Source organism: Rhinopithecus roxellana, chromosome 9 (genome assembly GCF_007565055.1).
Source record: "Rhinopithecus roxellana isolate Shanxi Qingling chromosome 9, ASM756505v1, whole genome shotgun sequence".
Classification (NCBI taxonomy): domain Eukaryota; kingdom Metazoa; phylum Chordata; class Mammalia; order Primates; family Cercopithecidae; genus Rhinopithecus; species Rhinopithecus roxellana.
The window spans coordinates 140,276,039-140,299,397 of NC_044557.1; positions in this window are offsets into that span (position 1 = coordinate 140,276,039).

The window sequence follows — 23,359 nt, forward strand, 5'->3', positions numbered from 1 at the left end:
ACTTGAGTTTTGTCATAAAAGCGACCTCCTTGGTTATACAAATAAATGATGACATTTCCAGAAAAGCTTCTTAAAAATGGGTGAAATCCAATCCCCCAAGCATGCAAACTAAGTCCTGCTCAGTTTGCAGTTCTATTTGTATAAGTTTTCCAGGATACATCATCAACTCACTTAGTAGGTTCCAGTTGGATTTGGAGTCCTAGTTTTGGTAACCAATGACCTGAAAGGTTTTCCACTTGTAGTCTTGGAAGATTTCCCTCAAATATTTGCAGCTGAGATTTTGGCATGTCTGCAAATCTGACATTCCATGGACTCTAATCCTTTCCTTTTATCTTACCCCAGAAGCTGGAGTTTTGCTATATGTTACACTTAAAATAAAAGAAAAGTATCACCCTGATGTTCCTGCTTGCAGCAAATGCATTTTCACGTAGCTCTTGGTGGTTCACTATAATCCTATAAGGATACCTGGTTTTTCATTTTGGGCCTGCCTTCTATTGCTTTTCCTTGATTTGGTGGCATGTACCTTTGGAGAACAGGTGACTTTCGTCACTCTGGTCAGAAAAGGAGAATGAGGATTTCAGAGTAAGTCTTAATCAGGAATTTATTTCATCAGTTGTAACCAACTGCAATGACTTGAGTCATTAATCCATCGAATATGTGCTGTAGCCAGGTCCCAAGTATCAAGTTCTAAGCGTTGTAATAGTTTTTCCTTCGCGAATAACAAGACCTCCTATTCTGCTCGGGCTCTGCCAGTCTCTAGTGGATAATCCAGATTCAGGGTGTGGTGATTCCCAGAATGGCCTGCTCTTATATTTACAGTGACCGTCACTGGAAAGTCTTAAACATGACAACAAAAGTGTAAATACAAGTAAGTATCTATTACTTCAATTATAATTAGCACTCTTAAAATGCAAAGCCATTTTACTTCAAACTCTGCAGGTAAGATGCAGTGATCATGATTAAAGATTAAGACTGGATAAAGATACTGTATCTGAATCTTCAGAAGTACATCTATGTGAGCAACAGAGACAAACACCGGAAAGAGCTAAGCCTTTTCTAAGGGAAAAGAAACCCTGGCAGTAAGATTTAGGGTACTTACAGTCCCAGTAGCAAGACTATCTCTTGTATAGAGACACACATAGGGTATAATCCACTTTGACTATGGCCTGTCCTGTTGGTCATGTCATTCCCATTGTTAACTAGGGCATCTGTTTAATGAGATGCCATTTATCACTTGATCCATTTAACGTCCCTCGTTCTAAATCTGTTTCACCAAGGGATTTCTATAACTTTCTGGTACAGAGAAAATGTACTGCTCATGCTGACTGAATGATTTCGATCTTTGTGACGATTGCATTTGTCATTATGAATTAGTGAAATGACTTTAGGCTGTTCAACAAATCAACTATTGTAAATCATCGCATTGCTCTGTGCCTTATTTTCTACTCCTTTAAAGAGGTAACTACTAATGGTATCTTCTTCCTACTAATGTGGTAAAGGTTAAATGAAACCATTTGCTGTCACAAGGTTTTCAAAAGTTTATACTCCAAGACAGAAATAAGTTTTGTTAGTGACGACTTCTATAAATGTGTATTGCTCAATCCACCTAAGCGTTGGATTCTTGTCTGCAATATTCAGGTCTGATCCATCATGTCTATCAATATTGAATAAAAATATTTCAAAGCTTTGCAATTACCATAACAAGAGAAACAAGACTGAATGTATGTGTTTTATTATATGTAACACAGTCATAACTCTCTCCTATAATGTTAGTTTACTTTTTTCCAATATTACATTTTTTTCTTTTTTTACTGCATTTGTGAAGCTCTCAGAGACAATGAATAGAAGAAATGAGAACATGCATTCCTGTATTATTCCCACTCTTAGCAGGTGGCTTTCCATATTTCATTTAAAATGTGGTATCTGCTGATGATGTTTTGTTGATACTATCTACTGTGTTAATAAAGCCATCATTTATTCCCTATTGAACCATGGACACATTTTTGTTCTTTACAGGTTTGGGACAGATTATATGTACACTTTTGTTCTTTACAGATTTGGGACAGATTTAGAAAAATGCCTTTTTACCTAAATAAACCCACATTATCCATTAATAGGAGGTAAAGAACATTTTATTTTTTCACAGCCTTCCTCTATAAGGCATGGAATTAAACTTCTCAATTCACCAAAAAGTCTCGTCCATACCATGGTTGCCTTATAATTACTTTTGCCAAATAACAAGTGAGCACAGGATACACTTTCAAAATATTTCCTTTAGGACATCATGCAATGTTTCACACATCACTACTTTTCTTAAAATCTTAGACTATTCAATAAAATGTTGAGGTATTTTGTGTTTATTAAAAACAAGGGATCAAAAACATTTGTGTCCATTATATCTTCTGAAGATCTTCCCTACCAATAAGGACCCATCTCTTCTATAGAGATGATGGCATTGGTATACAGAAAGAACTGAACTGCCGGGCTACTGGCATACTCAAGAGAGTAAGTTTCCCCAGAATAATCAGCTCTGAGGGTAACACCTGTACATAGGCATCTAAGAAGAATCATCTCTTGCTTGCAGGCAGTAGTATTAGTTATTCCTGATTTGCTCCAGGCGACCACCAGAGTAAGTGCCAGAGAATAGGCAAGTAAGCAGGGTAAAAGAAAACTTTATTAACTTACCAATGTGAAGGTGGGGCGAGGTTCACCAGTCTCTGGCGGTGGAGGCCGACAAAGTCGCTCCGGCGTTCTTGGGCGAGGTTCCTAGGTCCGCATAGGAGCAGGAGCCGAGGAAGTTCGCCCTGTGTGCCCGCTGGGAGCAGCTTTTATGTCCTGGGCCGGGGAGTGTGAGGGCAGTGGGCGGGACATAGGCGGGTCAGGGGTTGGGCGGTAGGCGGAGCCAGGTAGGTTTCGATTTTCTTCCTCAGACGTCAGACTGCGCCTGCGCAGTCGACCTGTATCTTTCCTGGGCGTGGGAAAGTTGACAATGAAGAACCCGGAAATGCGCCATTTTAGTCCCTTTGTTCTTTTGTTCCCTCCCTCCCTCCGTCCAGACAGTCCAACCTTTTATTGATTATAGTGATAGGGGGTGTCGTTGTCTAGCAGCTTCCTGCTGTTAGGGGGTGTTGTTATGAGGGTCTATGGTTGGCACCTGGACATAGGGATGTAGGAGCATCTGGTTGAAGGCAACGCGGGTGATCTATTGCACTGGTATTAGATGGGCAACAGTGGTGACGTAGTGGAGGTAGTTGCTAGGAGATGGTATTGTCCGCCCCCCTTTAGATGTAAGGACACCAGTTTGCCTAGTGTCTGGAGTATTGTGTGGTTTTAGTTACAACTAGGTTGGAGATCAGACACTGGTTTGCCTAGTGCCTTAGGTGCCTAAAGGTCTAAAACAATTATTAGAGGAGATATAAGAAGCAGGTAATAGAACGATGACAGTAATAGAATAATGACAGAATAGTTAGGAAGGAGCCGAGAAAGAGGAGGGCAGGATTAGACTGAAGAGGAAGGCAGAATGACAGTAAGAGATAGCTACCCATAAGGCAAGAATGAGAGGGACTGTGGAAGGTGGGTAGGCGGAAGTGCTGAGGGATGGAAGGAGGGGCAGCCTCAACAATGGTAGGCGGGACCGAGGAGAAGGAGGGCGGAACCGAGGAGGAGGAGGGCGGAACTACGGCAGAAGCCGGAGGGGAAGGTGGAGTGGAAAGGGAAGGTGGGGCCAAAGCGGGAAGGGGAGGTGGAGTATACGGTGGGAGTGGAAGGGAGGGAGGGGAAGTAAGGTCTTCAGGCAACTCAGACAGGAAAGATGACTCCTCTTTTTCGGACTTTGTTAGGCCTGCATCCTTAGCCAACATGACTTGAGTCAAGGAACACTGGATACACAGGTCCAGACGAGAACGCAAGGCCCAAAATCCTTGTATATAATTAATTTCAGACTACTTGCCTAAGCGTTGGCAGAAACTACTGAGGTCGATTAAAATGTTACGGTCTAGAGTGCCCTCAGGCGGCCATTGAGACTGATTGTCTAATTTATATTGTGGCCACGCCACAGTGGAGAGGAACACCAGTCGCTTTCACCTGAGATCTTGTTCTAATTGCAAAGTTTTGAGATTTTTTAGAAGACACCCTAAAGGGAAGTCTCTAGGTATTTTGGATTGGGGGTTTCCCATTGCCTTCCTCTCGCCAATGGGCGAAAACGGAAACTGAACTCTACCTGGCTACAAAGCGTCCTTTGGAGCCACTAGAGATCGGTGGGAGGCTCCTGGAGCCGGAATGGAGATTACCTCCAGGCGGATGTCTCCGTCCTGAACGGGTCTCCCACGGAACAGAATGGAGTTCCTTTGGGCAGACGTCTCTGCCTTTGGGAACTTCCCTGTGGGTCACCTGGTGACCGGAAAAAAAAAGCCTTGGGCCTGTGCAGGACTTCTGGCCAAGGGATATGAGAGGGAGGCAAAAGGTACTCACCCCTAGGAGACTTGGAGGTGGGGAAAGCGATGTCCAGGTCCTGGTCCATCTGGGCCGTGGAAGGAGGAGGCTCCTCGGACCTTGGGGGGCCCTAAGGAGGGGTCTCCTCCCGGGTTTCGGCACCAGCTGATTTGCTCCAGACGACCACCAGAGTAAGTGCCAGAGAACAGGCAAGTAGGCGGGGTAAAAGAAAACTTTATTAACTTGCCAATGTGAAGGAGGGGCGAGGTTCACCAGTCTCCGGGGGTGGAGGCCGACAAAGTCGCTCAGGCGTTCTTGGGAGAGGTTCCTAGGTCTGCATAGGAGCAGGGGCCAAGGAAGTTGGGGCGATGCCCCCCCCCCCCCCCAGCGGCTTTTATGTCCTGGGCCTGGGAGTGGGAGGGCAGTGGGCGGGACATAGGCGGGTTGGGGGTGGGGCGGTAGGCGCGGCTAGGTAGGTTTCGATTTTCTTCCTCAGACGTCAGACTGCGCCTGCGCAGTCGACCTGTGTCTTTCCCGGGCGCGGGAAAGTTGACAACGCAGAAGCCCGAAATGCGCCATTTTAGTCCCTTTGTTCTTTTGTTCCCTCCCTCGCTCCGTCCAGACAATTACTTTTATAAACACATTGTAAGTGACTTTTTAAAAAGGAGATAAAAACTGGTGTTATATGTACAGTAAGAGAAATCAAAATGAAAAATCCACCAATTGATAATATTTTAACCCTTATTCTTTCCTCCTAACTGAAAACAGTCCGTGACGTTAAAGAAAATAGCTATTTTCAACGAGAGGTAATTTGATCTAAATTTATTTAGAATGGACAGATTTTATTTTTTGCTTTAATTTGAAAACATCTAAGAACATTTGTAGTCATTGTTAATGATTTGGTTAATTATACTTTTATTACCAGTATAACTGGTGATTAGAGGGGTCTCAGCTCCTTATAAAAGAAAAGGTTCTATTATTTCTCAGTCACTGGATTTAAATGTACAATGTTGAAATTTGCTTTGTTGTTGTGTAGTAGGTCTCTTAAGAGCATATAGTTTCAATTTTATAATATTCCATAGTTTTATGTTCCTTAGCTTGAATTCTAGAAATCTCCTATCATAAACCTTACCATTTCCCCAGTGCAGGCTGGATTTGTGGCTCTAGGGGCTTAGAGCAGGAAGCTGGCCACGTTCTCACACTCTTCCTCCTCTAATACATGAGGGCCATGGTCCAAGGGAACCAGAACTGAGAATGAGGGCTGGACAGAAGGAACACGCTTGTGGCCAATACACCCTTGCTCTGTTGGAGAGCTGCAGTGGCAATTATACTGAATCCCAGCTGGAGTTGCCAACTCACCTGAAGACAGGCTTAGGGAGCCAGGAAGGAACCTACTGTTTGTTACCAAAGGTGGTTGATTTAGAGACCCAGAGGTGGCAGCTGTGTGATTTGGCCTTTTGGTCTTTTTATTGCTTTTATCTAGGAATAAGAAGTTTGGCAGGTACTACTATATATTCCACTTATTTTTTCTTCAGCATATCTTACAAGCTACTAAATTACTCTCTATATAATACGCCGCATGAATCCTTTCCATATACACATCATAGTTTATTTACTTACCATCTATACATAATATTTTATTCCATCCTGGTTTGTTTTCCTGTTTTCTGTAGTAGAATTGCATTTTCTCAAATAACATAGAAAACTCATATTAGTGATATGAAGGCAAAAAGGAAGAGGATTGATATAAACTATAACTTACTATTTATCAAGTTCCAAACACTGTTAATAGGCACACTGTGTCTGCCAGCTCAGTTCTGTCTTGCCACTAGGGGCATAGTGATATCCCCATTGCAGAGATGAAGCTTAATGATCAGAGAAGGTAGGTAATTTGTTCAATGTCATGCAGCTATGCTATTGTGGAACCTGGATGAGATCCAAATCTCTCTGCAGCACAGTCTCAACAAGCTGCTGCTTGAAACACTAGTTACTGGATAGGAATGTGTGTGTGTGTGTGTGTGTGTGTGTGTTTGTGTGTGTGTGTGTGTGTGTGTGTGTGTTTTGGTTTTGCCTGGAATAACAAACAGTGATTAAGTAAGGGTAAAAACATCTCGGAATAGTACAATGTTGCTCCAGGTCCTTCAGAAAACATTTAATGTATAAATGTTTTATTGTATCCCATGAAAAGTAAAATAGACAATTCTCTTTCTCACTCTCTTCATACCGTGATTGTATAATTACATATATTTGGTTAGATTTATTTCTAGATACTTAGATTTTCTGATTACTCTTGTAAGTAGTGCTTTTTGAAAAAAATATATAAAATATAAGACAAATGTATTTACTGTAAAAATAAATATGTATAGACATATATATATACACATATATATATAATAGCTCTTGGTTTCTGGCATATCCATGATGTTTTTAATGAGAACTTTAAAATATCACTCTCTAATACGCTTTGCCATCTTCTAAGAATTTCTCGTATAAAACATATTTTGAATTTGAACTCTCCTAACTAGGTGCCAAAAGTTTATTCAAGGGATATTTACTTCTGAATATTATATTAAATACCATAAGATGATTACTTACATTTAAATTAAAGAACACTTTATTAACTTACATCTTTTAAGTTAAGACAATAATCAAATGTTTCTCCCATGATTATAATTAAAACCATCAAATGCAATAGCAGTTGCCAACTATATGCCTGGAATTACAACATTAGCTATCATTTACTATGATGCTCTTCACAATGAAATGTATAACCGGCATTAAATTTTTTGACACATTGTTTTCACTATTCTATCAACATCATATGAAATCTCAACAAAATACACATTTGAATACACTTAAATTCCAAGGACCAGTAAAACATTGGAAGAGCAATAAAATTTGATTTTATTATACTGGAAATATAAAATAGGTCAATAAACATTTTTTGCTTACTTATAAAAAAATTACCAATTTATTGCTAGTTATTCTCAGTTTCCTTTCAACATAGCCTTGCTAGGGAAAGGCAGTGAACTTAACTGCCTGTTATTGGCTCTGGAAACACATAACTTAGCATTGGGTTACAGAATGATCCATGTTCTTTCCAGGGCATAAGCTATAACTTGGGAGTGAATTTATCAGTTTTTGATGGTCTTTTAACTCTTTAGAAGGCTAGAGATTATGAGTGCACAGTTGCAGAATTTATTAAATGACAATTACAAGCTTGAAAATTCAAGCTCAATTATTAATTTGGAAAACGTTTTCAAGTAAGTATACATCTACAATTTAGTGAAAAGTACTTCAGCATCTTTCAAATTCTCATATATTTTCTATTAGATATAGGCTAACATATCTATAGCTAAATTAAGTTATTAAACAACATGTAACATAAAATTAATTCTAGCACTTCATTTGGATGTAGTTATTTTGGAGGTAGAATAGATCAGAATACCTGAAGTGTACTTTATATTGAGTTTGATTATTTTTATACACATGGAAGACTCTTGGCAGAGTTAAATCTATTTTGTAACGTAATGGTTCTAAGGAAAATGAGAATAGCACCTGATTAATTGAATGTTCAAATGGTGAAGGGTGTTTATAATTTTGTAACATTGACAACACTTCAAATTGTTCATGGTGACTAGAGATCCTATCCTGTGGAATAATTTAAGCATCTAGGCAATAATATGTTGCCTCCACTTCACAATTATTCAGAGAGAAAGCAAGGAATTTGACAGAATATGCAATCTTACGAATATGTGTCCAGGTCCTACTTTCACAAAGAATTTCTAGCTTCTAGAGAATTACAAAGCAGAAATCACTGGAAATTATTTTGTATAACTTCATATGCTCAGTTGTTCCCCCACCTCTTATTTATTATATAATTAAATCATGTATAGTTAAATCATTTCATAGTTCCAAGTGAAGTTTTTAAAAATAAAATGAAACACTTGTACTTTTGACAAGTGATTGAAAAAGACTCCAATTGCAAAATATAATAGCATTTGTTGGTTTAACCCAAAGCTATAATGTGTCACACTGGGTTTTCACATAGTTCAATTATACTTGTAAATGAGATATTATAAATGCAACTATTAATATTTGATATTCACATTGCAAACAGATGAAACTGGCTTTCATAAATAAAATAAAAATTTGTGTGTGTGTGTTGGATTCACCCAGAAAACATGGAATCCAATGCATCCTTTCTCTTTTGGTCTCCTTCTCTACATTTCCCAGGTTTCAGACATCTTCACCATCCCATTATTTGCTTTAGAGGCCTTTTACAAGTAAATATACAACCACACTGGTGATTAGAATTTAATGACTACTGTTTTTACATATTCATATCCTCTTCACAATCTGCTGATTACGGACAAACATTATTCCCTTCCTTCTTTAAGGCTTGGTTAGCCTGCTATGATTTAATGTACTCTTAGAAGTCAAAATTGTCTGATTTCAAGATGATTTTCTGTGCTGTAAGTTTCACCAATCTACTTTGACACTCGAAGACAAGTATATGATTCATCCTCAAAGTGTCTCAACCAAAAACAAAAACACCCAGCAATTTAAATGAATTCATTAGTATAACAATATGTTATTAAACATTTATTAAGACAGAATTGAATGTGATAAGAAATAAAATAAAAAGCTAAGAGCAAAACATTATTAGTGGAGAAATAGATCTTTCGTCTCTCACTTTCCATGTATGTGTGTGTGTGGGGTGTGTGTGTGTGTGTGTGTGTGTGTGTGTGTGTGTGATGTAACTACTTGATCTGCTTGAATAGTATATTAAAACACAATTTACATAAAATTATCATTGACATCATCTCCCCAATATTTACAAGACATAAAACTTCAATAATTACGTATTTTTTGAACCATAATTATTTAGAAGGAATCAAAGGAATTGTTGGAGGAGTAAATATACAGATTCTTTAGTCTATGAAAAACGTTCCAAGTTTCACCTTTTCTTTCACAGTTGTCATAAATAATTTGTCCTACCAGTTTTCCAAACAATATTAAACTGAAATTGCTTTTGATGAATGAGATAAGAAATCACCTTAATTTCCCTAGGTTACACTGTTTTTTTGTTTGTTTGTTTTCACTGCTAAATTAGACTGAAGCTTTTGAGCCATCTGAACTTCACATTTTCCTGACATAACATCTGATTAGCCACTATGCTATTCTTATGCTTCTCCGAAGAATGTGACTTCATGAAAGAAATCTCTTGCCAAATCTTTTCTTTGAAAATAAATATGAGTGTAGGTTTTCAAAACTATGTTTCCATTTTTTCCTGTTCATTAAAACCAAGGAAATTAGAAAGATGTTTTAAGGGGGAAGAAAATATTATCTTGCTGCCAAAGAAGTCATGATAAATGGCTTTCAAGTGATTAAATAACTTATCTTCTGAAACTTGAGGAAGGAAGTTATAAACAGATATGAATACATATCCTATGTGTACTCATACCATATATAGTGGTGGAGGGAGTGTGAGTAAGATATTACTTCATACTATTAGTGTGTGGATTAAGGAGTAGATAAGCACATTTTTTGAAAATGAAGAAGGCAATGGAACTTGATGAGACTGTGCATAACATTAATATTTTAACATAATCCACTTAAAATTTCAAATAGTAAACTTATATCTAATTCTGATATATTAACATATTTATAAAGTTTTAAATATTATACTATAAAAAGTAAAATCGTAGAAATGTAATACTACATCTAAGGGTGTATGTATACATATGGATAAAATATATGCAATGTATATACACACACATACATATAATGACCCCCCAACGTAGAAATAATGATGGAAAAATAAATTCCACAATACAAAAATTTAAAACACTATACAGTTTCAAACTTTTTAAACACTACAAAGGCACTTGATATATTGTACACAACATTCTACAAATGAATGTAGAAAAGTGTCTGGAAATTTATGACCCAAATTATTAAAAGTGATTACTCAGAGTGGAGGCATTATAAATAAGCTTTCTCTACTTTAAAAAATAATTTTAAAATAAAGTTACATTGACATAAATCTAATTAGATTATTAATGTATTTAATTAAATACATAAATGGTACTCATAAACCTGGATATGAAGGTGAACAGAGAAACAATTTGTTACATATATCTTGCCTTCAAGAATTTGATAAACAGAGGAGCAAACAGTGCTGATCTTTAAGCATTTCCCTAAGTGTACAGGTCTAGAAAACAATCTGAAAGTCCCTTTTGCTCAAGTTTTATTCCTATGAATGAACGTGTGATTAAAACATAATTATGCATTATTTAACAATGGGGACACATTCTGAGAAATGCGTTGTTCGGAAATTCTGTCATTGTGTGATGATCCTAGAGTGTATTCACACAAACATAGATGAGATAGCCTACTACACATGTAGGCCATATGGCATAGCCTAGTGCTGCTAGGCTACAAGTCTGAATAGCATGTTACTGTCCTGATACTGTGGGCAATTGTAGGCAATGGTGTTTGTGTATTTAAACACATTTAAACATAGAAAAGGTACAGAAAAATATGATATGACAATTTTATGGGACCGCCATCATATATGCAGTTCATCATTGACCAAAAAGTCATTATACAATGCATGACTATAAAAATTAAAGAGCATTACAGTTTCTCTCAGGTTTTGAGTCTGAATGTAGGTGTAAGGTTATTAATATACACAGAAACGTTCATTTATGACATTGCTCATGCTCTCTGCAAGAAAAACAAAAGCCATCAACAGTTTATTTTATGAAGAGTGAGACTTGGTTAAAAATAAAAGCTCTTTTCGTAAGGAGAAAAAGTCAATCAACCTAGAAGTATTTTTTAATCAAATTTTTCTTTTTAAAACCAAAAGAGAAAATTATTATTTCATCCTGCTAAAGATCATGTATAGAATATGATGAAATATTTTCCAGTTGTCTTTGAGAACATACACATATTTGAAAATGCATGTTTTAAACAAGAATAGATGTTGATTAGATTTTCATTTAGTTTTGTTCACTTAAAATGCTTCCAATTCAATAAATTCTTTTACGTTATTTTCATTTTATGAATGAAACAGCCCATGATAATTTATTTAGACCACTCCCATCTGTTGGACTTTTGCAACCCACTGATTCCTATTTAACATCACCATTATAATAAAAATCTTTGCACACAGTTACACAGGAAAAACTCCAAAAAGTGGAATTTTTGGCTAAAGGAGAACATAATATTGAGGGTTTTCATACTAGCAACTTTTAGCATTTTAAAAAAAGCAGAAATGAGAACATATCATTGTGGACTGAAATAGATTGTTTATATTTAGATCAAAAACAAGATCCTCTCACCTTGTGTCTACTCAGAAAATTACAAGATTGAGAAGCTGAATAATGATCTGTATTGTAAAGAACAAGGTGATCATTTGATGAATGCAAGCAAAGAAGCAATTCTAGTCATGGAAGTGAATTGTAGAGCCAGATCACAACAGAACAAATTTAAAGGAAAAAAAAGAAAGAAATTACTATATGTGATGAAGGAGAACACAGTTATGCAAAGTTATTTGTGACTGAATGAATGACAGAAAATGTTCAGAAAGACGAAAAATGATCAAGTGAATAAAGTTCAACAGAAAGAAAATTAACCTGGAATTTAAAATTAATTTTTAAAATTCTAGACCTATAATTATTATATCAAAACTTTTAATTACTGCTAGGTTTTGGCCATGCAGGACTGCTTTAGATACAGGTTGCATTTTCATAATTTTACTGCAGTTATGGACTAAGACAAAAATGAATCATTGATTACCACGAAGTTTTCCATTTGCAAAATTCTGTATTTTTCTTGAAAATTTGAAGCCATTGTAAGTCCTGCCTATAAAAGAAAACTCTTCTTTCGGGAACTTTTAATTAGTTTTGAGTCCAAATACGTGCTCCTTGGAAAAGAAGGTTTGAATTATCTTCCTTTTAGTCACAAACCCTTTATCTAATTCGTTGCTGTTGTCCAGGACTCATTAATTCTATTGTTCCCTTTGTTGTTAGTGCTCATTCCTTTGCTCATTTGAAATCAGAACAGGTTAGAAAGGTTGAAAACTTTTTCTTAACATGTGTGTCCTGCAAATGAACAGCGTATAAGATAAAGCTGAACACCTGAGCATTTGATGTATTACATCTCAGTAGTATCTGACAACCCTTACTCCCTGGTGATGCAATTTTTTTCTAATAATTTAGTCTCAGTCTATTAAAAGACGATTACAGATAATGCACACAGGCAAGTGGTGAAGGATGCCCAGAACAGCTTTTGTAGAGAGGTTATCAAAACACCATTCACCAAAAGGATTTTTGCATTGATTTTTTAAAAAATTATTTCAAAAACAGACAGATAGAATTTTAAAAGACTAAATATAACAGAAAGAATTTCTGCTCTGTTACTTTGTATTACCCATATTTTACAACCCATAAGGTAAAAGTTTAAATAGCTATTATTTCCCTTGTTCATTGCAACTAAATTCTTATTTTTTATTACTGCATTTAAAAAAAAAACTAATATATTTGAAAACACTGATATAATTTTATGGTTGTCCTGCTGATCTTTCACGTTGGATAATCTTATCAATAAGATATGATGCAATGTAAAGGTAAGGGGCACGATCCTAACAATTGCCATCACTGACTGTTTAGACTGTTTTGTCATGACATTCTAGGACAAAATAAAGAAGTCTCTTGGGAAACTGAGTATATTAAGTTGAAATTACTGTTGTACTCACACATTTCCCTCAACTTAGCCCACTGGAGGATTTCAAATACAGTAACAATCACACCAAATGACAGTGATTGTGTATATCATAAGAGAGTTCCTGAAATCCATGTTGATATCCTATTTAATACAGGAACAGGAGTAGGCATGCTGAAAATCAAGAAAACTGCAGATGAGGACTTTACATTCATCAGTAAATACAAAGACCCCAAGGTCTGCACCATTCTCCTCCAGGGCAATGGCAAATAGACTCTCTCTGAAACAGAACACAACTTCTATTTGCTGTGCAAGTTTACTGCAACTTTCTTTTCAACCCACATTTGGTGTCAGAGGGTGGGGCCTCTGAGATGGCTATGGTCCATGTCTTGACAGAAAAATCCAAGGTCATGACTGGTATGAACAATGGCCATACAGGGCTGTTACCTGGGTTGTAGAGGTCATCCCTCATACCGTAATCCAGAACTGCGGGGCTATTAACATCCATCTGCTTATTATAATACCTCCCTTCAGGCCAAGCACACCTAGGAGAACCGTGAGACCTGGGGTGTAAGTGCTGAGACAAGTATTTTGGTGGAGATCAAGGAACTGGGCATATAGGAGCCATTGGCTGTGAAGCTGCTGACATCTAGGGTAGCAATGGAGACTGTAGTTCTGCTCTTATGGACTGATGACATCACTGCAGGCCACAAAAAGAAGGGCAATGACCAAGGCCAGGAAGGTGAGGCTCCTGGTGGTAGCAAAGAGTGAGTGGTGGGCAAGTTGACTTCTACACACAGAACCAGCAGAGCCTCCCCGTTTCCTGAGCCAGAGTACCAGAGACACTGTACACATCTTTGCAAGGGATTAGACTGAGAGGCAGCACTCAATCCCTTCTTGTCCCTGCTCAGTTTTCAAGACACATACATGTAATACTTCTCTATTGTAAAATTTCTTTTTAATTTACTTTTGATGATTAAATCTAACTCATTTGGGGGGAAAAAGGAACTACAGGTGCTTGATTGCCACGCTTACTGTGAAATTATGTAATATGGAATAATCACATTTAACATGCCCTGATCTATGTGACACTAAGGTCTATTCATTATTACCTCATTTCCCTGTGCTCCCCAGATGGGACTATCTCAATCACTGGGAATTTTTTAATTATTATTATTATACTTTAAGTTCTAGGGTATACGTGCATAACGTGCAGGTTTCTTACATATGTATACTTGTGCCATGTTAGTGTGCTGCACCCATCAACTCGTCAGCACCCATCAATTCATCATTTGTATCAGGTATAACTCCCAATGCAATCCCCCCTCCCCCCTCCCCATGATAGGCCCGGGTGTGTGATGTTCCCCTTCCCGAGTCCAAGTGATCTCATTGTTCAGTTCCCACCTAAGAGTGAGAACATGTGGTGTGTGGATTTCTGTTCTTGTGATAGTTTGCTAAGAATGATGGTTTCCAGCTGCATCCATGGCCCTACAAAGGATGCAAACTCATCCTTTTTTATGGCTGCATAGTATTCCACTGTGTATATGTGCCACATTTTCTTAATCCAGTCTGTCACAGATGGACAATTGGGGCGATTCCAAGTCTTTGCTATTGTGAATAGTGCTGCAATAAACATACGTGTGCATGTGTCTTTATAGCAGCATGATTTATAAACCTTTGGGTATATACCCAGTAGTGGGATGGCTGGGTCATATGGTACATCTAGTTCTAGATCCTTGAGGAATTGCCATACTCTTTTCCATAATGGTTGAACCAGTTTACAATCCCACCAACAGTGTAAAAGTGTTCCTATTTCTCCACATCCTCTCCAGCACCTGTTGTTTCCTGATTTTTTAATGATTGCCATTCTAACTGGTGTGAGATGGTATCTCATTGTGGTTTTGATTTGCATTTCTCTGATGGCGAGTGATGATGAGCATTTTTTCATGTGTCTGTTGGCTGTATGAATGTCTTCTTTTCAGAAATGTCTGTTCATATCCTTTGCCCACTTTTTGATGGGATTGTTTGTTTTTTTCTTGTATATTTGTTTGAGTTCTTTGTAGGTTCTGGATATTAGCCCTTTGTCAGATGAGTAGATTGCAAAAATTTTCTCCCATTCTGTAGGTTGCCTGTTCACTCTGATGGTAGTTTCTTTTGCTGTGCAGAAGCTCTTTAGTTTAATGAGATCCCATTTGTCAATTTTGGCTTTTGCTGCCGTTGCTTTTGGTGTTTTAGACATGAAGTCCTTGCCCATGCCTATGTCCTGAATGGTACTACCTAGGTTTTCTTCTAGGGTTTTTATGACATTAGGTCGAACATTTAAGTCTCTAATCCATCTTGAATTAATTTTCGTATAAGGAGTAAGGAAAGGATCCAGTTTCAGCTTTCTAGTTATGACTAGCCAATTTTCCCAGCACCATTTATTAAATAGGGAATCCTTTCTCCATTTCTTGTTTCTCTCAGGTTTGTAAAAGATCAATGGCTGTAGATGTGTGGTATTATTTCTGAGGACTCTGTTCTGTTCCATTGGTCTATAGCTCTGTTTTGGTACCAGTACCATGCTGTTTTGGTTACTGTAGCCTTATAGTATAGTTTGAAGTCAGGTAGCGTGATGCCTCCAGCTTTGTTCTTTTGACTTAGGATTGTCTTGGCAATGCGGGCTCTTTTTTGGTTCCATATGAACTTTAAAGCAGTTTTTTCCAATTCTGTGAAGAAACCCATTGGTAGCTTGATGAGGATGGCATTGAATCTGTAAATAACCTTGGGCAGTATGGCCATTTTCACAATATTGATTCTTCCTATCCATGAGCATGGTATGTTCTTCCATTTGTTTGTGTCCTCTTTGATTTCACTGAGCAGTGGGTTGTAGTTCTCCTTGAAGAGGTCCTTTACATCCCTTGTAAGTTGGATTCCTAGCTATTTTAATCTCTTTGAAGCAATGGTGAATGGAAGTTCATTCCTGATTTGGCTCTCTGTTTGTCTGTTACTGGTGTATAAGAATGCTTGTGATTTTTGCACATTAATTTTGTATCCTGAGACTTTGCTGAAGTTGCTTATCAGCTTAAGGAGATTTTGGGCTGAGATAATGGGGTTTTCTAAATATACAATCACGTCATCTGCAAACAGGGACAATTTGACTTCTTCTTTTCCTAACTGAATACCCTTGATTTCTTTCTCTTGCCTGATTGCCCTAGCCAGAACTTCCAACACTATGTTGAATAGGAGCAGTGAGAGAGGTCATCCCTGTCTTGTGCCAGTTTTCAAAGGGAATTTTTCCAGTTTTTGCCCATTCAGTATGATATTAGCTGTGGGTTGGTCATAAATAGCTCCTATTATTTTAAGGTACGTTCCATCTATACCGAATTTATTGAGCGTTTTTAGCATGGAGGGCTGTTGAATTTTGTCAAAGGCCTTATCTGCATCTATTGTGATAATCATGTGGTTCTTGTCTTTGGTTCTGTTTATATGCTGGATTACGTTTATTGATTTGCGAATGTTGAACCAGCCTTGCATCCCAGGGATGAAGCCCACTTGATCATGGTGGATAAGCTTTTTGATGTGCTGCTGAATCCGTTTTGCCAGTATTTTATTGAGGATTTTTGCATCGATGTTCATCAGGAATATTGGTCTAAAATTCTCTTTTTTTGTTGTGTCTCTGCCAGGCTTTGGTATCAGGATGATGTTGGCCTCATAAAATGAGTTAGGGAGGATTCCCTCTTTTTCTATTGATTGGAATAGTTTCAGAAGGAATGGTACCAGCTCCTCCTTGTACCTCTGGTAGAATTCAGCTGTGAATCCATCTGGTCCTGGACTTTTTTTGGTGGGTAGGCTATTAATTATTGCCTCAATTTCAAAGCCTGCTATTGGTCTATTCAGGGATTCAACTTCTTCCTGGTTTAGTCTTGGAAGAGTGTAAGTGTCCAGGAAATTATCCATTTCTTCTAGATTTTCTAATTGATTTGTGTAGAGGTGTTTATAGTATTCTCTGATGGTAGTTTGTATTTCTGTGGGGTTGGTGGTGATATCCCCTTTATCATTTTTTATTGCGTCTATTTGATTCTTCTCTCTTTTCTTCTTTATTAGTCTTGCTAGCAGTCTGTCAACTTTGTTGATCTTTTCAAAAAACCAACTCCTGGATTCATTAATTTTTTGGAGGGTTTTTTGTGTCTCTATCTCCTTCAGTTCTGCTCTGATCTTAGTTATTTCTTGCCTTCTGCTAGCTTTTGAATGTGTTTGCTCTTGCCTCTCTAGTTCTTTTAATTGTGATGTTAGAGTGTCCATTTTAGATCTTTCCAGCTTTTTCTTGTGGGCATTTAGTGCTATAAATTTCTCTCTACACACTGCTTTAAATGTGTCCCAGAGATTCTGGTATGTTGTATCTTTGTTCTCATTGGTTTCAAAGAACATCTTTATTTCTGCCTTCATTTCGTTATGTACCCAGTAGTCATTCAGGAGCAGCTTGTTCAGTTTCCATGTAGTGGAGTGGTTTTGATTGAGTTTCTTAGTCCTGAGTTCTAGTTTGATTGCACTGTGGTCTGAGAGACAGTTTGTTATAATTTCTGTTCTTTTACATTTGCTGAGGAGTGCTTTACTTCCAATTTTGCGGTCAATTTTGGAATAAGTGTGACGTGGTGCTGAGAAGAATATATATTCTGTTGATTTGGGGTGGAGAGTTCTATAGATGTCTATTAGGTCCGCTTGGTGCAGAGATGAGTTCAATTCCTGGATATCCTTGTTAACTTTCTGTCTCGTTGATCTGTCTAATGTTGACAGTGGAGTGTTGAAGTCTCCCATTATTATTGTATGGGAGTCTAAGTCTTGTTGTAAGTCTCTAAGGACTTGCTTTATGAATCTGGGTGCTCCTGTATTGGGTGCATATATATTTAGGATAGTTAGCTCTTCCTGTTGAATTGATCCCTTTACCATTATGTAATGGCCTTCTTTATCTCTTTTGATCTTTGATGGTTTAAAGTCTGTTTTATCAGAGACTAGGATTGCAACCCCTGCTTTTTTTTGTTCTCCATTTGCTTGGTAGATCTTCCTCCATCCCTTTATTTTGAGTCTATGTATGTCTCTGCATGTGAGATGGGTCTCCTGAATACAGCAGACTGATGGGTCTTGACTCTTTATCCAGTTTGCCAGTCTGTGTCTTTTAATTGGAGCATTTAGTCCATTTACATTTAAGGTTAATATTGTTATGTGTGAACTTGATCCTGTCATTATGATATTAATTGGTTATTTTGCTCGTTATTTGATGCAGTTTCTTCCTAGCCTCGATGGTCTTTACATTTTGGCATGTTTTTGCAATGGCTGGTACCGGTTGATTCCTTTCCATGTTTAGGGCTTCCTTCAGGGTCTCTTGTAAGGCAGGCCTGGTGGTGACAAAATCTCTAAGCATTTGCTTATCTGTAAAGGACTTTATTTCTCCTTCACTTATGAAACTTAGTTTGGCTGGATATGAAATTCTGGGTTGAAAATTCTTTTAAGAATGTTGAATATTTGCTCCCACTCTCTTCTGGCTTGGAGAGTTTCTGCTGAGAGATCTGCTGTTAGTCTGATGGGCTTCCCTTTGTGGGTAACCCGACCTTTCTCTCTGGCTGCCCTTCAGATTTTTTCCTTGATTTCAACTTTGGTGAATCTGGCAATTATGTGTCTTGGAGTTGCTCTTCTCGAGGAGTATCTTTGTGGCATTCTCTGTATTTCCTGAATTTGAATGTTGGCCTGCCCTACTAGGTTGGGGAAGTTCTCCTGGATGATATCCTGAAGAGTGTTTTCCAACTTGGTTCCATTTTCCCCCTCACTTTCAGGCACCCCAATCAGACGTAGATTTGGTCTTTTTACACAATCCCATACTTCTTGCAGGCTTTGTTCATTTCTTTTTCTTCTTTTTTCTTTTGGTTTCTCTTCTCGCTTCGTTTCATTCATTTGATCCTCAATCGCTGATACTCTTTCTTCCAGTTGATCGAGTCGGTTACTGAAGCTTGTGCATTTGTCACGTATTTCTCGTGTCATGGTTTTCATCTCTGTCATTTTGTTTATGACCTTCTCTGCATTAATTATTCTAGCTGTCAATTCTTCCACTCTTTTTTCAAGATTTTTAGTTTCTTTGCACTGGGTACATAATTCTTCCTTTAGCTCTGAGAAGTTTGATGGACTGAAGCCTTCTTCTCTCATCTCGTCAAAGTCATTCTCTGACCAGCTTCGATCCGTTGCTGGCGATGAGCTGCGCTCCTTTGCAGGGGGAGATGCGCTCTTATTTTTTGAATTTCCAGCTTTTCTGCCCTGCTTCTTCCCCATCTTTGTGGTTTTATCTGTCTCTGGTCTTTGATGATGGTGACCTACTGATGGGGTTTTGATATAGGTGTCCTTCCTGTTTGATAGTTTTCCTTCTAACAGTCAGGACCCTCAGCTGTAGGTCTGTTGGAGATTGCTTGAGGTCCACTCCAGACCCTGTTTGCCTGGGTATCAGCAGCAGAGGTTGCAGAAGATAGAATATTGCTGAACAGCAAGTGTACCTGTCTGATTCTTACTTTGGAAGCTTCCTCTCAGGGGTGTACTCCACCCTGTGAGGTGTGGGGTGTCAGACTGCTCCTAGTGGGGGATATCTCCCAGTTAGGCTGCTGAGGGGTCAGGGACCCACTTGAGCAGGCAGTCTGTCCCTTCTCAGATTTCAACCTCCGTGTGGGGAGATCCACTGCTGTCTTCAAAGCTGTCAGACAGAGTCATTTGCGTCTGCAGCAGTTTCTGCTGTTTTTGTTGTTGTTGTTGTTGTTGTTGTTGTTCTTTAGCTGTGCCCTGCCCCCAGAGGTGGAGTCTACAGAGACAGGCAGGTTTCCTGGAGCTGCTGTGAGCTCCACCCAGTTCGAGCTTCCCAGCGGCTTTGTTTACCTACTTAAGCCTCAGCAATGGCGGGCGCCCCTCCCCCAGCCTTGCTGCTGCCTTGCGGTTAGATCGCAGACTGCTGTGCTAGCAATGAGGGAGGCTCCGTGGCCGTGGGTCCCTCCCGGCCAGGTGTGGGATACAATCTCCTGGTGTGCCCGTTTGCTCAAATCACAGTATTGGGGTTGGTGTCACCCAATTTTCCAGGTGTTGTGTGTCTCAGTTCCCCTGGCTAGGAAAAGGGACTCCCTTCCCCCTTGCACTTCCCAGGTGAGGTGATGCCTCGCCCTGCTTCAGCTCTCGCTGGTCGGGCTGCAGCAGCTGACCAGCACAGATTGTCCGGCACTCCCTAGTGAGATGACCCCAGTACCTCAGTTGAGAATGCAGAAATCACCGGTGTTCTGCGTCGCTTGCGCTGGGAGTTGGAGACTGAAGCTGTTCCTATTTGGCCATCTTGCTCCGCCCCCCACTGGGAATTTTTTAAAAGGTGAATATGTTTTTTCTAGAATGAGTTTAAAAATACCAGAGGCCTCTCTTCTTGATTTACTATAGATTGAATTGGGGTTACATCTCTATTAGAAACCAACTTCTTGGAATAGAGTATATAATTTTCAAGGGCAATAAATAGAACATATGCTGCCATTGCAGGAGAACTTGAAAATAATCAGACAGTCTAAACACCCATTTTTCTCCTTTTTAAAATGAAGAGGTCAGAGGAGGTCTTTAAGGAACACCTTCTGCACTTCTAACAAACAAGAGAGACATCAAACAACCTTACTGTCTGTAAGGATAGTGTTCTAGCCCATTCATGCTGCTATAACGAAGTATCTGAGACTGAGTAATTTAAAAATAGCAAAAATTTATTGCTCATATTTCTGGAGGCTGGAATGTTCAAGATCAAGATGGCAGTGGCTTCGGTGTCTGGTGAGGGTGCAGTCTCTGCTTCCAGGAAGGTGTCTTCAACTCTGTGTTTCAGATGGCAGAAGGGCAGAAGAGTGATGAAAAGCTGCTTTGATGTCTTTTATAAGGTCACTAATGTCATTCACATGGGCTCTGATCTTATGACTTAATTATCTCTTAAAGGCTTTACCTCTGAATATTATCATATTGCTGATTAAGTTTCAACATGAATTTTAAGGGAACAGATTCAGACTTCTGCTGAAGTAGCAGACAGCAATAAGAAGAATAAATGGTAGAAAGTACAATAGTGTAATAGAAGTATATTTGACCATATCATCAACCAGCTATATTTCTTTGGATTTAAATTTTGCAGAAGAGAAAATCTTTTAATTTTACTAGGTATTTCTGATGCATGTGTTATTCTTGTATCATGTGGTTTCTATATATCATAAAATTAAATGTTTTAAACCAAATCTGAAAGTTTAAAATGTAATAATTTTATCTTAGTATATAGTTTTAGATGATTTTGTGATATTTGATATGATTGGATATAATAATATATGATATTGATGCTACAATTTGATTTAATTTTTCCTTTTGTAGTCCTGTCCTGATCATTTTTCTTCGATTGATTTTTTTTTCTGATTTTTTGCCCTCTAATGTTTTGATAATATCTCTATTTTCCCTCATGCTATAATGCTGGTTTCACAGAAGATGAGATTATATATTTTTTGAATATTTTCCTTCCCAGGCGTGAAGACATGAAGGCACTGATTCAACTTGGTGATTTTCATTTTTACCATTGAGGAGTGTAATTTTTTTTTTCTTATTCTTCTTCTTTTTTCAGTAGGGAGCCTGTTTGTTTCTGTTATTTTACTATCTGAAAGTTGTTAGGCTCTTCTTTTCTTTAGAAATTCTTGAATTTCACTGTAATTTGTCTGTGTTAGCCCTTTTCTATCTATCTGTGTCAGCTCTCAGTATGCCCTCTCAACCTGGAGACCATTTCTTCCTCTCAGGTTTCTATCCACACTTTCTTTCTTATGCTCTTATTTAAACAACAACAACAACAACAAAAACTTTGGTTCTGTACTTTAGATAAGTCTCTTAGCTAAATATTTCCATTCAGAAGTCCCCCTTTAGTAATTTGACCAAAGTATTCTGTTTAATTTTTTAAATTACTGAAGGTGAGTAGATCTGATGGTTTGAACTTATCTACATGTACTACTAACTCTTTTTCTTCTGGTGCTAATTATTGTTGAGTTTAGTGCTCTTGTCAGAAAGCTAGAAGGATCTCAAACTGACACCCTAACATCGCAATTAAAAGAGCTCAAGAAGCAAGAGCAATCCCATCCAAAAGCTGGCCGAAGACGGAAAATAACTAAGATCAGAGCAGAATTGAAAAAACCTCCAAAACATCAATGAATCCAGGAGCTGGTTTTTTTTTTTTTTTTTTTTTTTTTTGGAAAAGATTAACAAAATAGACTGCTAGCTAGACTAACAAAGAAGAGAGAAGAATCAAATAGACACAATAAAAAACGATAAAGGGGATATCACCACAGACCCCACAGAAATACAAACTACCATCAGAAAATATTACGAACATTTCTACACAAATAAGCTAGAAAATCTAGAAGATATGGATAAATTCCTGGACACATGCACCCTCCCAGGACTAAACCAGGAAGAAGTTGAATCCCTGAACAGATCAATAACAAACAACAAGTTCAGAAATCGGTGCAGTAATTAACAGCCTACCAAACAAAAAAAGAAAAAAAGCCCAGGACAAGAAGGATTCACAGCTCAATTCTACCAGAGGTACAAACAGGAGCTGGTACCATTCCTTCTGAAACTATCCCAAACAATTGAAAAGGAGGGTCTCTTCCCTCACTCATTTTATGAAGCAGCATCATCCTGATACCAAAACCTGGCAGAGACACAACAAAAAAGGACAATTTCAGGTCAATATCCCTGATGAATATCAATGTGAAAATCTTCAATAAAATACTGGCAAAACAAATCCAGCAGTACATCCAAAAATGTATCCACTATGATCAAGTCAGTGTCATCCCTGGAATGCAAGGTTGGCTCAACACACGCAAATCAATAAACATAATCCATCACATAAACAGAACCGAAGACAAAAACCACATGATTTTCTCAATAGATGCAGAAAAGGCCTTTGATAAAATTCAAGATTTCTACATGTTAAAACTCTCAATAAACTACATATTGATGGATCAGATCTCAAAATAATAAGGGCTGTTTATGACAAACCCACAGCCAATATCACATTGAATGGGCAAAAGTTGGAAGCATCCCCTTTGAAAACCAGTATAAGAAAAGGGTGCCCCCTCTCACCGCTCCTATTTAGCATTTCTTTTGATTAAATATTTAGTGAGCTGCTATTCATACATGAGAA